General features: G+C 34.4%; 1 pseudogene; it reads right to left on the reverse strand.

The window, feature by feature from the left end:
- Positions 1-6,485: 6,485 nt before the first annotated feature.
- On the reverse strand, positions 6,486-6,625 carry LOC126032766 (uncharacterized; annotated as a pseudogene).
- Between the last annotated feature and the right edge of the window lie 6,346 nt (positions 6,626-12,971).

A 12,971-nucleotide genomic window follows, 5' to 3' on the forward strand; every position in this document is an offset into this window, starting at 1 on the left:
GAGAACAATTAATTTGTCAATTAAAGAACAACAGTTGGCTGTTAATAAGTCATTTTTCAGGGGCTGGAATGATGACAAAGTGGGTAGGGAATTTGTCTTGCATGAGGCTGAACTGAATTTGATCCCTGGCATCCCACATGATCCCTTGGTTCCTGAGTGCAGAGCCAGCAGTAACTCCTGAGCAGTATTGGGTGTGCACCTCTTAATAATAAATAAACAAATAAATAAATAATTTTAATTGGTGATAGAGGTAAATTTGCTTCTCACCATAATTTTACATATATTTCCTTATATATGTTTATATCTTCATACAGCCTGGGTTTTATACTCATGCTTTTTAAGTAGTAAAATCTAAGTTCAAAGAAATTAATCCACTCAATCACACAGCTTGTAAAGAGTACAGCGCACTGGCAGCTCTCAATATTGATCTATGTTAATGCCCAATCTGTGTTCGTTTTCTTCTCTACATTGTCTACTAGTAGCAATGGAATTGCAACTGTTTGTCCACTTTGGGTAGAGTTGTTAGATTAATTGGGAGAGGCTGAAAAATCTCTGCTGGCTGATAACTTACCATGTTTTTTTTTAATATAAATTTTTATTTTGATCATAGTGGCTTACATATTGTTGACAATAATATTTTAGGTACATATTTACATAAAATCAGGGGGGATTCCCATCGCCAAATTGTCCTCCCTACACCTCCGTTTCTGTCCTACCTCCCTTTTCCTTTTCCCTCACCCCAGGGCGGCTAGAATATGTGGTCCCCTCTGTATCTAACCCACTAAAAGAGTATAAATAGAAACCGATAGATAATTAAAGCAAAATATGGAAATCGCAATATGACACATTGGATTGTGAAATGGTTCATTTTCCAATATACATAATATACTTTGGGAACATTGAATTCTTACGCTTGACTTAATCACGTCTCATCAGTCCTTACAAAGAGGACAGTGGACTTTGTGAATTCAATAAAAAAAAAAAAAAAGCCTCCTTCACTGAGAGCATAGAAGCCGAACTCAACACTGGGACTCAGACAAGGTCAAAGGTTTGAAAGAAAAAAAAAATTCAAATAACAATAGTATATGGGACCAAAAAAAAATGTAGAGAGGAAGAGTAATTCCAGGTAATAAAGTTTGATATGAGGATATTTGTGAAGCAGGACACTGCGAAGTACATTAGAAAGATATGAGCAAAACAGTTTTAAAGAAGGGAATTTATGAGAGCTCTGGAATTTAAGGTCAAAATGCTATATTGAGGCCAGATTGTGGGATCCTCTGAATACCAGGCTTAGGAGTTTGAATTTTACCTTATCCCTTAAGACCTAGAGGGGACCTTTACTTCCATAAATAAAAGAATAATCTCTTCTTCCTAGCAGACATCATGGCAGAGTTATTGGCTCTGCTATGCCAACGTGTTATGATTTTTGGCATTTTTATTTTCATTTACTGCAAACGATGATGCATTTCACTGTCAACATATAAAATTTAGAGAAATAACCAAATTAAAAATAAAAGTCTACTTACATTGACTTCCAAAATAATCACAGCTTAGTATACCTTTCAAATAAAAACATGTGTGCATACTTAGAGCACACAATTATATATTCACACATAATTTTAGCAAACAAACCACTCAATGAAAAATTTTAATTTATTTGTTATGGAGGTGAACAAATTAAGGATTATTTCGTGTTTGTAATTGACCTCAATTTGTTACTTGGCCCTATATATTTTCCTGAAAAAAGTGATGTGAATAAACCCTGTAAACAGGAACTGGAGTAACTTAGACCACTGCTGTCTCTGATGCCACCAAAATCATTGAAAGTCCATAATTTTACTATGATTAAATTTATGATAGAAGATAAAGTTTACAGAAAACCAGTTCCATTTCAATCCCACCAGCTAAAAACCTTGACAAATGCAAATGTAGTGTTTCTCCATTGAAAATAATGTATATTTAGATAAATTATATATCTAATAAAATGCATAAATTTGGATATACAGTGATGTATTTGTACAAATGTGTTTATATGCATGTATGCATTCATGTGTGGTTTACTATAAGTTAAAATTGCATGTTTCCATATTTATCATTATGCATTTAAATTTATCACTGAACAGAGCTAATGGCAGATGGGGAACATTTATGACACTTGTCTTTATTTCTAGCGTTTTGTTCTTTCCATTTTCATGTGACAATAGGGGTTGTCAAATTCTGGGTTGTCATGTGTGCACACTTAAGTACAATAATAACACATCCCTCCTTGTTGGGTGCCAGATTATGTGTTCTGTTGTGGTGCTGAGATAACAAAGAGTTGGACTACTACCAGCATCACACTTTGGGATGCAATAAGCCACTTTCCATGTCCTTGAACAAAAGTTTTTTCTTTAGACTTATTTTGAGTTCTGCATATTTTGTAACTGCGCGGCTTGTGCTTAAACTATGAGCATGCTATTGATATTTTATTTGTTTGCTCAGACCTTTAGTTCAAATCCCCTCTCCATTTGTTAAACTTTTGAAATGATTTTCCATCTGGACAAATCCTAGAGCCTTACTCAGACTTATTTATCCACCAAGCACATATAAGAGAACAGAGTACTTATCATGGGCTACTGACTGCCCATGATGTGAAGAAACCTGGTTTAATTTAGATCAAATCCCCATGTTCAAGGATTTGAGAAAAGAGCCAAGTGAAGATATAATAAAGACAGTCACCAAGTTTCAGGTGATTGTTGAAGGACTTAGTTTTATCCCTGGTACAACTTAAACTCATTTTTCCCTGTGACATGGGCTTATCTAAGGTTGGAAGACTGTGAGTGGGAATTTAATACTGTATGAATGAAAAACTGGAGCTATTATGAAAGAAAACAGTCTCTCTTATTTTTTTCCTTTGTGGTTTGTCCTAAAGGCAGGTGAGATGATGAAAGTTGGGAGATACTAGTGGTGGGAAATGTGTATTTGTGAAGGGTGTTGTACATTGTATGACTGAAGCTCAATCATGAAAAACAACAACAAAAAGCTGTTTTATGAAAAAAACTTGTAACTACAGTTTTAAATTATGTAATAAAAAAAAAGAAAAGGAAAATGTCTACCTGAAACAAAGATCTACAAGGAGTCTGATTATTGATTTGAGGCTAGAAAGTAAACATCTGATTTAAGAATAAAGCCAACAGTTTGGGAAAAATTAAGCCTATATAGTATTTACTACTAAAACTTTTAGTGCCAAATAATTTTCTTCAAATAAAATTCCACTACCTTTAAGTTGTGAATCTTTGGACACATTGTACGACCTTTCTGAACCTTAGTTTCTACATTTCTACATTTGTAACTTAAAAATCATCACATGCTTCATGGAATTCTTGTAGGTTTAAATAAGAAAATGTCTGCCAACTACTAGTGCCTTAGCAAAATGATGAATAAATACATTAAGAATTTCAACACATTAAAAATAAGATAGATGCATTTTAGTAAGTACTTGATTTGTACTATTTTTGTTCATTCTTGGCCTATGTAATGACACTTGTTTTTTAATGCACATGGAGAAAATATAAGACAAAGATAAGTGGCAGTTGAATTATATTAATCAACAGAATAGGTAAGAGCCTGAAAAGAGCTGAATGCATTTCCTGTCTTTGTCTCGGTGTTAGAAATTTTTGAGCATGATTTTAGGTTCAACATTTGCTGGAACATCTCACAGGAATCTGTATAAACGTATACTCATGACATTAATTCATAGCATCACAAGAATGTGGAGACAATGAACAAAACAGAAAGATTCCTGTAATCTTAAACTTTAAGTCCATCTATTATACCTTCAATCAAATCATTAAAAAATAATCTCAACAGAAGAAATAGGAGGATGAATGTCAGAATCCTTCCTCCTAAGAGCTCTTGTCTGTTTAAGATAAAAGGTGGGTCAAATACAATAATAATAATAATAAAAAAATAACAGATAGCTCTCACTTTAACCAGGTTACCTTCATGATAGAATACTTATATATGGAATGCAAAAATTACAAGTCAACTGAGGAATTCACAAGGTTAGCTCTTAAATGGTTCATGTAGTTATGCTTAAACCACCAAACAATGTTTTCACTACCTCTATTTAGTTGAAGTCAATCCTACTACTTAACATTCTCAAAGAACTTTTTTTTTTCAGTTGCCTGCTCTAGATAGTACCAAAACATCTGTAATGTCTGCTAATTATTCCTTTAAAACAAACTGAGACAGTTTCTCAGGTTTTTTAGCTGAGAAAACCTTTTTAGCTCCTGATACTTTTCCCTTCCTGTAGGATTTTTCAATGTGCGAGGACAGCTGCTCAGATATTACATCAGCAGTTTCCATCAGCAGCCAGGCATATGATTCCTAATGCTCTTGTATAAATTAATATACGGGTATAGCTTTCAGTAATGCTGGCTTTAACAGCCATCACACAATGCATTAGCCACCATTGGTTAGCAATGAAAGTGATGAGTGATATGAGATATCCCTTGCTAACTTTGTTTCATCAAGAGTGAATTTGCATCCCTCCTGGTGGGAGCTATTTGCATAAGCTTCTAACTCACCATCAGGTCTCTGGCAGCTTATTTTGGTTTAATCTCTGTTGTTGGGGTGGGAGGACCAGCAAAGGAAAGTATAACTCACATGTGACAAGCGGAAATAGGTTGTTGACAGATTGTTACAAGGACACTGTCAAACATAATTGGAAGCAATGTGGCAGAGCTGTTGATTCTGAGGAAGTGACATCTGCAGAGAGGTTACTTGTCAATCTTCAGCCACGTGCCTGTGCTAGAGGGAGCAAAGACAATTTGCTATTGGGGGTGGGGGAAAAGGCAGCTCTTAATAGGAGAGGATCTAGGCAGCTCTTAATAGGAGAGGATCTAGGAAGTACTTGTTATTTTGGGGCCAATCATTGTCATCATAAAAAAACAAATTCTCAAGGTCACAGACCTGTCATATAGTCTGTGACATCATTTCCTTTTTATTGGTGGGTAATATTAGTAATGAGCAATTAACTTTTAAATAACACAGCCATAAAGCTCTAAGTTCTTAGTCCTGGATATATGATCTTGGATCATAATTGTGTATGTAAAATTTTGCATTACTGGAGAGGTCATTGCTTTTACTAATTGTTCTTTGTGGAGTTATCTTGGGTGAGTCATTTCACCAAGAAAGAGAAAGAATTAGAGACAATTATAAAGCATCCTCCAACTATTTGCATTCTAGCCTAAGATTTTTTAAGCCAACTTCCTATTAGTTATCAAAATACATAATTTAGCATTTATTACACGTTATTGATTGCAGTTATTTTGAGACCAATAGAAAACATGAAACATTAGAATAAAGCATGTTTAATGTTTTGAGTGTGTTTTTGTAGGTTGTGTTTAATGTCCATTGGAACTTATTTAATTATGAGATAATTTAGATGCTTTTTCTCCCAATGGAGAAGAAGCCAGAATCTCATATTGTTCTTATATATCCTATTATTTATTTTAATAAAAGTATTTGGTTTCACTAAATATAAAAAAATCATTAATTTTGATATTTTGGGGGAGTGGGCCACAATCGGTGACGCTCAGGGGTTACTCCTGGCTATGCACTCAGAAGTCACTCGTGGCTTTGGGGGATCATATGAGCCAGAGATTGAATCTAGATCCATTCTGTGTCAGCCAAGTGCAAGGCAAAGGCCTTACTACTGTGCTATCACTCTTGTCCCAATTTTGATATTGTTAAAAAGACCACAGGTGAAATAATGCAACCAAAGCTCATGTAAATCTCTATAGATGAATGATCACCAATAAAATAATAAACAACGATGGCATATAAATTCACTTTTTCAGTATACTACTCAACTGAAAGAAAAAGTAAAAAGAAGAGAATATGCAAATAGTCATTCAATTCCATATGGGAAATTAAAAACTAAGAAGTATAGCATTTGTCTGTGCATATTTTGTGTGTCCTAAATGGGTATTTTTACCTGCATCTAGAATTTTCTCCCTAGTGACTGGTTTTTAGTTTTAGATTGCCAGTAACTGGCTCCTGGTGAACAGACCTGTAGCAGGGATACAACAAAGATTAAGAAAAGTGACAAATGAGATAGAAAAACATTGGGTTCGTTCTCCAGTAGACTGAGCCCTAACTGCCCTGTATATACAATATTTATTGCTGAGAATGAGTAATAATCATCAAAAGGACAACAACATTCTTTGGTCTGATGCTTAAATATCTTCATCTAAACCGAATAAACATACATCCAAGGGTTATTGTTGTAAAAAAAAGTTTCTCAAGGGAACATTCTGGAAGAGAAAGCAGAGATGGAGAAGTTTCAGGATTCCCTACAAAGTATTGAAAGTTCATATATACTACTCAACCTGTCCTTATCCTTTATTTATCTAGTCTCAATAACAGATGTCTACATATTTTTAGGTAACTGAAGACTCTGTAGAAAAGAGTCTATAAGAATCCATAGCTAGATAATTATTCAGTGTTCATTTTATTTTTCAGACCAGGCAAAGGGCCTGGGTTGAGGTGTATATAGGTGTATATGGGGTGCACTTACTGTACCTCCTCTTTCTATACAGTCAGGGTAAAGATCACAGCCTATGGTAAGAATTGGGAGGTCTTATCTTTTCTTTTCTTTTCTTTTTTTTTTGGATTTTTAATACACACACACATACACACAAACACATACACACACACACACACACACACACACACACACACATATATATATATATATATATATATATATATTCTTCACCAGTGCAACATTCCCATGACCAATATCCCAAGATAATTATTCAGGGGTTGAGCATGAGAGATGTTAAGCTTACTGTTTTCTTCAAAACTGACACACAAATTCACAAATTCCAATTCTACACCAACCTTGTCTTGGAGAGAGAGAAAATACTGATGAAACTTGTATGTGACACTGTTCAGTTTCCCTCATATTGAAAGTTGTTGGAAAGGGGAAGAAGGGTAGATTGGTAGGAAAGAGGTGCTTAGAAGTAAAATGGGGTTGGGGTAAAAAAAAAAAAAGTAAAATGTGAGTCTGAGAATAAATTTACTGTTCCATCAATGGAGAGATTAGAGTAGAACGAAGTTACAATTCCCACAAAGGAATTTTTAATCAAAAGTCCATTCCATTAATTTGACTATAATTTTATGTTTTTATATTAAAGAAATACACACATAGTACATTCTCATACATCAGTGAAGATTTTCATGATATGAAATCTCTCCTGTTTGTTTGAAAATATCACATTGTATTTCGGGAAATTTTTCCACAAGTGGGTTCAAAACTATTGTGATTTTAATTTTGTTTAAATTTTCTTTATGTTTCAAATTTACTGACATGAAATTCTTCATTCTCTAAAAAAAATTTTCTGAGATGCTATGGATTCTTTGCATCCAAAATAAGTCACAAGCTTAAACACACATATGCAACTTGTTTTTCTATATGCCCTTCTGTGGACATCTACAATTTGATCCAATGTCTATTTTTAAATTTTAATCATTTTTATTCATCCATATTTTTATTTTAAACTTTTTATTGATTTAATGTAATGCTTATTCCTAAGAACACTATGGTATATAATATCCAAAGTATAATTAAATCTCTCTGATAAGGCTCCAGTATGTCCTATATGTCCTCAGCTGTTAAGTCTAGGAGCCCATAATAAAAATTAGATCTATATCCAGATGAATTGTTTAATATATAATGGCTCTATTTTCTTTCTATTTAAGAATATGCATACCAGCCAGTGAAGAAAACAACCAATCAAGTAAAAATAGTGCTGAGAATGGAAGAAAATATTTACAGACTATCTAGTTAATGAAGGAATCTCTTTCAAAGTATAAAGTCTCCTTCAAGAGCAAGAGCAAAATAAATGACTTATTTAAAATAGTTACATAACCTGAATAACATTTAGCCAGAACAGAGATTCAAATAGCCAATATATATATACACATATAACAAAATGCCCTCATCATTGATCATCAGGAAATACAAAGAATATACAATATGACATCATCATATAGATACTAACAAGCCTATTATCAGATGCAAACAAAGGGATAACCATAATATTGCAGATACAGAAAATTTGGAAATTCAGTATGCTGTAGGAATTAGTAGTTTAAGTAAACAACTATGGGAAATAGTTTATGGATAACTAAAATAGTGAACATGGATAGCAAGTTAGGAACCAAACTGTAGTGTAAATTCAAAAGAATTTCAATTCTTGTCATAAAGCAATACTTGTGTTCAAATAAATGCAGCCGAATTTTTACAATCTCCCAATTATAGAAAAAATTGGTGCAAGTACCATGGAAAACAACTAAATCCCTCAAAAATTTAAAACTTAGACTCAAAACTAAAACTAAAAATATTATACTATCAATTACACTCTTCTAGAAGTCTATTCAAAATAATCACACAAGATCTAGAAGACACATTTGCCTTCTCTCATTCAGAAAAGCACTGTTCTGTATGATTTAAGAAAAGGAAAAGACATTATTGTAGCAATACCCAGAAACAATAGAGATGAGGGCTGGAAGGACAGGCCCATATGAAGATTACCACAAAGAGTGGTGAGTGCAGTTAGAGAAATAACTACACTGACAACTATCATGGTAGTGAGTGAGAGAAATAGAATGCCTGTCCCCAATAGAGGAAGGGGTTGTGGAGAAGGGTGATGGGGGAACATTGGTGGTGAGAAGGCTGCACTGGTGAAGTGGAGATGTTCTTTTTTAATAAGTGAAACTCAACTACAAACATGATTGTATTCATGATGCTTAAATAAAGATAATTTAAATAAAAGCAGTATTCCTAACAGCCAGCACCAATGAGTGAAACATACAGATGAATGAAGAAAATAGTGTATACAGTGTAATGAAATTTCATACTGTTTAATGACTAGGAAAAAATCCTGTACTCTGAAGGACATACATTTGTAGGAATTGTGTCAACCTGAAAACATTATACTAACTAAAATCTGTCAAGAACTGCAGAATGGAGACCATTTTCATTATAGTTTTATGAGCTAGATAAGTCACTTGCAGTTTGATCTCTGGCATGACACATGATCCCTTCAGCACCACCCTTATATTCCCTGAACACATAATCAGAAATTAGCACTGAACACAGCCAGGTGTGTCCCCAATCCAAAATAAAATAATTAATCAAAAATTGACTTACAAACGCAGAAAATGGAATGGCATAGTGCAGGGTTAGTTCAAAGTGGATAATTAGTCATTGGGCAAAAATTAAAACATTACAGAGACTACTAAGGTGACTAAATTTAGCATTTAGCTTACATCACAGTTACCTCTAGTTAATAATAGGTGTGGTTGTAACCTAAAACATGTGATAGGAAGATAGAGATCATGTTAACTTTCTTCACCTTGCACTAAGCCCTCCCACAACAAACCAAAGATATAGAGCCACTTTTATAGGTGCTAGATACATTATTTATCCTTATTGTGGTTATAGCATTTTGTGTGTGTTCAGATTAGTCAAATGACATGTTTCCACATCAATTAATTAGATTATTCAAATTCATTAAATATGCACAGTTTGCGTATCAGTTAATGCTCTTCAAAGTTATAAACAAAATTAAGCAAACTAATGGGAAAATTCTGTGCAAAATATATCTATGAACTAAAGGGACAGAAGGGCATGGGCCCTTCCTTCTTTTCCCCTCAAATCTACAAGCTCACACATGGAGCGGGTACAAAAATGGGTGGTTTTTGTACCCTAATATATGAATATGGGCACCATATCTGAAATCCTCCAAGACTTACTTGAGATTGCAGAGATGACCTAGAAATGTGTGCATCTGCCTTTGTGATGTTGGGCCTCAGGTGATGGAAGATTCACACAGTTGCCAGGAGCATTTATGCTTGACCACAAAGCTTTGTGATCTTCTTGTCACCTGGCAGCCCAAGGCAGTCGCTCAGATCTCTTTCTTCCATCACAGGGATGTCTCTAGGCATGGAACATCTTTGGAATCTCTGACTAGCATCTCTGGTTCCCTCTGGATTTTGAAACATCACAGCTCACCCTGAATTGCATGAAGGACAGAGAACCAACACTTCAAGAAACAGAGGAGCAAAATTGCACTATGAAATGCACAGAGATGAGTGCAATAATCCTCAGGAAGTTGGAGTGTCAACATTAGTCAACAATATATTAAACATCTCAGAAAATCCATAGTAAATCCTTTTAGAAACCTACAATCGCTGCTTTCACCTATGACCCTTCATCACTACTCATCTATGATTCTCTGCACAGGCATTACTTTGACCAAAACTCCTTGTATATGGTATTCAGGCTGACATCATTAGGACATTTTAGGAGTGAATGTGGGTATCCCCCTAACGTCACTATCTCATACTTCTGGATGACTTGACAGCTAAAAAAAATCACTCTGCAAAAGCTGCGTTATTAGGAATAGAGCTGAAATTCCTAGACAATTCCATTTTTATTTAATATTTTCACCCTCATAGGAGCACACCAATTTATATGACAATTATTCAGAAACAAATAAAGTAACAAAACAGCTAGCTAACAATAAGAGCTACTAACCTTTCTGACACATAATTTAATGATTTAATGACCTAAATGGAGATTCATTAATTTTCATAAATTTGCTTTTTACTGCACTTTTTTATCTTTTCTTCCTTCTTTTCTTTTTTATATGAATAATTTTGCTACCATTTACGTCAACTTTGTGATACATGCTCTTTAAATTAAGTAAATAAAAAACAATCCTTAGAGAAACCAATCTTCAATTAAAGTTTTTAAACACTTAATTATATATATAAAAAAACTCACACTGGATTTCCTACTAAAAACTCTTGAGGAGTGTTTGCACATAATGGTTATAAGTGTTACTTATGACATAATGGCTTATGGAATGTATTAAAGTTAAAGCAAAATATTTGATTTACTGATCCAGGATCTGCTCGAGCTAATGAACTCAGTCTTTCCTGAAAGTTTTGCCTTCATATTACTAGTTCATTGACAGCAGAGTTATGTGTCTTCTTATTATGCTTCCAGAAAATTCCACACTGGCATATGCTGTAGTAGGCATTATTGGGAATTTGTAAACACAGATTTGACTGCATTTCTGTCACTTTCCAAGCTTCCTGGGAAAAGAATTACATTAATTCCTCATTGAAACTCCCGAGTTTAGAAAAACTTGTAGAGAGCAGTTGCTCTTCACAAGGAATGAAAACGATACTAGTAAAACTCCTAGTAAATAAATCATTTACTCGACTATATGACTATAACTTAACTACATTTACTTGATAAGGACGAATATAATACTTTCATGTTTTGAGTAAACAGTAGTGTGGTTGAGTCTATGACTTTTCTAATATTACCAGATACATTGGTAGCCGAAGTGAGAATAACACGTAGAATTTGTCTACTTCATTCTGTTTCCATCCTCAGAATGTCACTCAGAATGCTTTAGAAATGAGGACTTGCCATGGAGTTATCCAATACATCATGATAGAGTTTTGATGTGCTATTTTCTGGTTTGGACAAAGCAATACCAATATATTTACCCTGAAGAAACAGCATCAAAAAAGTCGTAACTGCTTTAATTTCTTCCAGTTTTAAACAGCTGAAATGACAGAGAAAAATAAAAAGACGGTCCTAAAATCCATAAGTAATGAGACTTTGCAGGGCAGATTTTAATCCTTCACCTGGAGAGTAAGATCAAATAATCACATTCCCCAAAGGTCATATTTATACAACTTTAAAATACCTTGATGCGTAATGATGCATCAGAAAAAATCTTTATTGATAAATCAATTACCCTAGCATGTAGTCATTTATTTTTAAGTTCAATTGTTTATATAATTAATTGAAATAGCAAATGAATGTTTTCTTTTGCTAGCAAATTCTCAGTATTACAATATGAAAATACATACATTAGAGAAAGAATGTTCTGAAATTATTTATATTTTTTCCTTATCGAAGCTCATGCTCCCCATATCTTAACACATGAAACAAAAGCTATTTTAATTAGGGGAGAAAAGGTACATAGTCTTTATTGAAATCATTTTGTGAGTGTTTTTGTCTTTATCTCTCTTTGAACATGCTATCATTTTTTTGTGGTTCTACATATATTGGTACTCAGAATTATTGCTGGCTCTTGCTCAGAGATCACACATGCAAAAGTTCAGAGAACTATATTAATTGTCAGGGATTAAAATTCAATCAGCTGAGTGCAATGCAAATTTTCTTCCCTTTGCACTATTTCTATGGCTTCTAAAGCTGAGATTTTTCTTTTCCTCCTCCTCTTCCGCCTCCTCTCCTCCTCCTCCTCCTCCTCCTCCTCCTCCTCCTCTTCTTCTTCTTCTTCTTCTTCTTCTTCCTCCTTCTTCTTCTTCTTCTTCTTCTTCTTCTTCTTCTTCTTCTTCTTCTTCTTCTTCTTCTTCTTCTTCTTCTTCTTCTTCTTCTTCTTTCTTTGTCGTCGTCATCGTCATCGTCGTCGTCGTCGTAGTAGCAGTAGCAGCAGCAGCAGCAGCAGCAGCAGCAACAGCAGTAGCAGCAGCAGTAGCATCATTATCATCATCATGGTGTGCCTCAGAATTTTTCCTGTGATGTCCAGGTTTCCATAAGTACCATAAATAGTGCCTGGGTTCAAACCCTGGTTGTCCATATGCAATGCAAATTCCTTACCTGCTGTACTATATCACTGGCACATAGCTGTTAGGCTTTTCAGAACTTACATTTATCCTTTAGAGAACGGGTTAATAAAAACCATCACTTAAAGTTGCATAGTAAGGAGTATGTATTCATACATGTATGACTGTGTGTAAGGCAAAAGAATAAATTTTGCTTTCTTCCTACATGCAGGCACACACACACACACACACACACACACACACACACACACACACACACCACCACCACCACCACCACCACCACCACCACCACCACCACCACCACC

The sequence above is a fragment of the Suncus etruscus genome, chromosome 16, assembly GCF_024139225.1.
Source record: "Suncus etruscus isolate mSunEtr1 chromosome 16, mSunEtr1.pri.cur, whole genome shotgun sequence".
Lineage (NCBI taxonomy): Eukaryota > Metazoa > Chordata > Mammalia > Eulipotyphla > Soricidae > Suncus > Suncus etruscus.